Here is a 5739-nt window from a genome sequence, read left to right as displayed (position 1 = left end):
GTTAAGAATTCAATTATTTATATATATGTTAGATTTTATGATGTTCATGTTCTTCATATAGTAGCTAGGTTTGTAGAAATAATAATGCATGTCATATTTAGTTTTCTGTTGTTGCCTTAAATGTGTTCTAAACATGTTGTTACTTCTTATTTGATCTGTCCTCTAAGTACATGATGTGCATGATTCCATTCACATAAAAGATGTGTATTTAACCAATTAGGCGCAGTTAGTTTGTCATTACAATTATTTTAGGTATATATTAAAAATTAATCGCTCATAAAAATTATATGTTATAATACAAAAATAATTTAAAACAAATATATTTTTGTTCGTAAAGAAAAGACTTTCATGCTGTGTTTTAGCGCAAGTCTGGGAACTTTGATTTTTATTCTAGATTAAAATAAAAAATAAAATATTATTTTAATTTTTAATATTTGAATCAAATCTTAATTTAATTAATTTTTAAAGTTTTAAATGTTTTATTTTAATTCTAAAAAATTTTAAACTAATTTAATATTATTTTATTTTTAAATTTGATATGAATAATTAACAGAATGAACGTAAATACTATCAATATTTTTAGTTAAATTATATCTTTTTATTATTTCTATATGTTAGAGTGTAATAATATAATATCCAAGGAAAATGTGTTAGCTTTTATTATTATGTACAATTCACTAATTAAAGAGAATAATAAAGTATTTACTATTTAAAGCTTATACGTTAAAGTTTGCAAATATTTATTTAATTAAAACTTTTTGAAGCAAGGGATAACAATTTTGTATTTTTAATTTCATAATTTTTTTTACGTTCGAAATTTTGGAGTTTATGGTGTATGGATGTACAAGAAATAATGTTTTTTCTTAAATATCATAGAAGATCTTTCTAATGAGTAATTCTTTTTAGGATCATGCTTAAAAAATATTACTAAATATAGTACAAAAATATGAATTTAATTTTAGCTACATTTTTTAATTAAGTGTTATCAAAATTTTATAACCTCTATATCTACTATAATAATAACTACTATAAAATATACCTATTCGTTATTATTGAACACATTAAATTTGAGAGAAAAAATATGGATTAATAATTATGATAGTAATAATAAAGTCTTGAGTCTTCTTGGGTAACTACAATTTTTTATTGATATTCATTGTTATTCAATGTTATTTTGCTCTTCAAAAAAATTGAAAATTATTTTTTTATCAATAAGCAACCAATACTTTCTTTAAAAATAATTAATAAATATAAAATAAGATTTTTTTATTAATTTGGATTTGTTTTTATTGTTTTTTAGATATTTTTATTTCATAAAAAGGTAAAACTTAAGCGTAGATAGTAGATAGTCGAAAATCGTTAAATAATAATTTAATCAAATTTATCAAATCATTTGACAATTCTCAACTTTAACTTCATGTAAAATAATTAATAAAATAATTAACTGCATTTGGTATACCCTTCCCCTTTCCCTTTCCCTCCCCTCCCCTTCGTATACCCTTTTCCTCCTCCCAACGCGTTTTCTTTTATTTTTTAATTTTATAATTTTTTTATTAAAGTAGGGGTAGTTTATAAAAAAATTTTATTAGAAAGGACGATTTTAAAATGAAATGTAACATTAAAGACGATTTTAAGTCAAAAATTACATTAGGAACGGTTTCGATTCTGACCCTCAACGTTAGGACCAAAACAGTACTTATTCCTTAATTTAATCAAATCTGTCAAATTATTTAACGATTTTTGACTATCAATTTTATGTAAAGCTAACTGTATTTGAGTTTCTACATCGTAAAAATCATGCCATTCATTGATTTAGACGACACTTATAATAACACATGGAGACATTCATGTAATATATAACACACGCAAACATTCATGTAAGCAATCTCTCTTCACTTCTGAGGCTAACTCTAAAAGAAAAACTTCAAATAAAACTATCATGATCATACGCCCTACCAATGGCTAGCTTCAACCTCATTAACACAGTTCTTATTTTTATACTCATCACACACAAATTAACAACATACATCATACAAATTAAAGTGCAACAACAATCAATAAGGCTTCCACCTTAAAGATCTATATCTCTTCCCACCACGACGTTCATATACAAAATCAAGTTGAGGCACAATCTTGTATAGAGCATCGTCTACTTTCTTTGAGTACCACAACCTCCATTTCTTCCACAAAATCAGTGGCATCATGAATATTCCAAACCCAAAAGTGAATCCCAACTCTACACTTAACAAACTCCAATCAACTGAACTACTACTATGAGAGTTAGTAGTTTTAGATGATGTTGGTAACAACCCTGGCTCTTCTCCACCACAACCTTGTGTCAATGGAGGTCCACATAACGCTTCATTTCCCACAAATGAATTTGCTCCAAACGATTGAATTTGAGTGCCTGTTGGAATTCTCCCCACAAGATGATTATAGGAGAGATTCATGATGGCAAGAAAAGATAAACTTGCAAGCTCAGTTGGAATCTCTCCCCTCAGAGAATTCATTGACAAGTCTAAGGATTCAAGATTTCTCAAGTTTCCCAAAGTTGAAGGAATATGGCCTGAGAATGCATTGTGAGACAAGTTAAGAGCATGGAGTGCTTTGAAACTCATGATCTCTTCTGGTATTGGCCCTTCAAATTGGTTGGATGAGAAATCCAATGAAGTGAATGCAATGAGAATCTTTTCCAACTTCATTTGTTGACCTTTGATTACAATGGTAACTGAGTCCTCATACCTACGAAGACTATCAGCCTCCGCATATACATGAGAGAACAAGTGATCTAACACATAAAGTGGCTCAACTGTAACAAGTTTGGCTAACTTCATTTTGCTGGTCTTAGAGAAAATTGTAGTTATAGCATCAAGATTCACTGAATAATTGATGTGACTTGGAGATTTTGGCAGTTAGCCAAAGATTTTGGGAGGGCTCCATTTAAAAGATTTCCATTGAGATCTATAAACCTTAGAGCACATGAAGTTGAGAATAATGTATCTGAAATGTGGCCATTGAGTTTGTTTCCAGCAAGATTTAATAGTTTCAGAGAGCTACTCTTCCTTGTTGTCAAGCACTCAGGAATGTTGCCAATGAAGCCATTATATGAAAGATCAAGCATTCTAAGAGTTGAAATATTGCAAATGGATTCATTGATTTTTCCATCAAAATTGTTGTTTGAGAAAAATACATCAACTGAGTCAGGAATAGAATTACCAATATCTGATGGTGTAATTGAACTGAATCTATTATTTGAGTAGTCCAGACGAACAATATTTTTTGTGAAAATGGGTGCTGGTCCTTGTAATTGATTTCCATGAAGATCAAGGTAGAACAAAGTTGAACTAAGATTTTGGAAAGGACCTCCCATATCAGTCAAAAAATTGTTGGAAAGATTCAAGAAGCATAGAATTTCAAGTCTCCAAATCCAATTGGGTATTGTTCCTTCAATTTGGTTGTTGGACAAATCTAAAAAGAGTAAAGAAGACTGATTTCTCAAAAATGCAGGAAACACAGTCAACTTACATGAAGCCAACCAAAGATTGATCAACTTAGGGAATGGAAGATCATTGTCATCCACAATTAACAAGTTGTTGTTTGAGAGACCAAGTGTTGCCAAATTTTGTAGCCTTTGAACAACACTCAATTGTATGGTGCCATTGAACTTGTTTGTGGAAAGTTGAAGTAAACTGAGACTTTTCAGTTGAAAGATAGACAAAGGAACACGCCCTTCAAAATTGTTTTCACTTAAATCAAGCATCTTTAATGATGAGGAGGAACCATTTGGGAACTCTTCAAGTTGGCCATCAAATCTATTGTTAGCAAGAAAGAGCAGCTGCAGAGATGGAAGTGTAAACAAAGATGAAGGAAGTCTTCCATCTAGAGAGTTAACTTCTAAATTAATGCTCACAAGATCTATAAGGCCTTCAAAATGTGTGGGTGAAAGTGTGCCCTTTAGATAATTATGATTAAGATACAAGATTCTCAGAGCCTTGGACCTATTGAAAGATGGAAGAGGACCAGTAAGATTATTGAATGACAAATCAAGATAAACAAGTTCGGCAAGATCGGACAATGAATTGGAAATTGTCCCATTGAATTGGCAATTTGATAGATCTAGTGTTGACAATTGTCTTAACTTGTTAATAGACTGTGGTAAAGGTCCTGAGAAATTTGTGTGGCTAAGATTCAAGTAATGGAGAGATCTTTGATGTAGAAAGTTTGATAAAGAACCATGAAGGCCTTGATTATCTGACACATCAAGGACATGAAGTGATGAAATTTGGAAGATATTTTTTGGAAAGACTCCACTCAAACCACAACTTCTGAGTTGCAAAGTGGTTAAATTAAACAAATTACCAAGGTACTCAGGAATTGGGCTTGCCAAATTGTTATGGTCTAGTTGAAGTATTGAGAGAGATTGAAGCTTTGTCAATGAAGAATCAAGAGGACCAGAGAGATTGCAAGATGACATACTCAAAACTTGTAGACTTTGCAGGGAAGACACAGCATGGCACCACTCCTCTCCTTTGGCTGAAATTGCAACACCATCTAGATACAGTTCTTTCATTCTTGTAAAGTTTTGCACAAACTCTACCATGTTTGGCTTCTCAAGTTTCAAACCATGTTTTGATGATGAAGTGATTGTGGTAGACAAGTCAAGAGTCTCCAACTTGATCAAGTAAGAGATTTCAGTTGGAATTTGCCCCATGAAACCAGCATTTGACAAATTCAAATACCTGAGATTCTTCAGGTTTTTGAACTCAGAATAAATTTCAAAGTGGAATTCATTATAAGCCAAATTCAAACTCTGCAAATATTGCATGTGGAAGAGACTGCTGAAGTTACCTCCAACTATATAGATTCTTGGCTTAAATCTAGATCCACGACATGTCCCTTGTAGCAAGAGACTCCATTCCAGTGGCAACAATCGTGAACATGGTTCCAATGAATTAACTTTTTGGACTGAGTTTGGTTATATACGAGGCTGTTCTTCAAATGGAGCAACAAAGAATGTTGATGACCAAGACAATGGGAAGTAGCAGCATTAATGGTGATGGTAAAGTTCACTAGGCACAAGGGTTCTAGCAAGCAAAGCCATATGATAAGGGTGGTTCTCATCATCATCATTGGAGGGAAGTAACTTATTATCTATGATAAATGGTTTTTTTGCATTTGATTATATTTTATATCCTTCCTTTTATATATTGCAAATCATACATTATATTCCCTCCTCATCAAATTAACTATATTTTTTTATTTTATTCATTTTAAAAAATGTATTTAGATAGAAGAATTTAATTTTGATGCATAGATAGTGCAAAATATTTTACACAATTATTAAATCATATTCATTCTTTTGAATGACTATTTACAAGGTCAATATGAAAAATAGTTATTTTTATTGATGTAATATTACGTAATTAGATACACGTATAAAACTATTTTAATAAATCAAAAGAAAAAAATAAAACAGACCAGCTAATTTGAATAATTGAATTTGAAAAGGAGATAGTGTGAGTTATGAATAGGGCTGGAAGTGAGTCAAGCTAGCTGATGAACCAGTTCGAGTTTGACTCGTTAATAACTTAATAACCTAAACTCATAAGCTGGTGAGTCAAGCTTTTATCTGAAATTGAGTTCATTAGCTCGTGAGCTGACTCGATTATATATATCTATATACATTTAATCTATACTTTTAATATTATATATATACATATGAAATAGTAATATATATAT

General features: G+C 30.7%; 1 pseudogene; it reads right to left on the bottom strand.

Moving 5' to 3' along the window:
• Window positions 1–1858: 1858 nt before the first annotated feature.
• Window positions 1859–5138, bottom strand: LOC107475354 (receptor-like protein 7; annotated as a pseudogene).
• Between the last annotated feature and the right edge of the window lie 601 nt (window positions 5139–5739).

Source organism: Arachis duranensis, chromosome 2 (genome assembly GCF_000817695.3).
Source record: "Arachis duranensis cultivar V14167 chromosome 2, aradu.V14167.gnm2.J7QH, whole genome shotgun sequence".
Classification (NCBI taxonomy): Eukaryota; Viridiplantae; Streptophyta; class Magnoliopsida; order Fabales; family Fabaceae; genus Arachis; species Arachis duranensis.
This window is presented reverse-complemented; position numbering and strand designations above follow the sequence as displayed.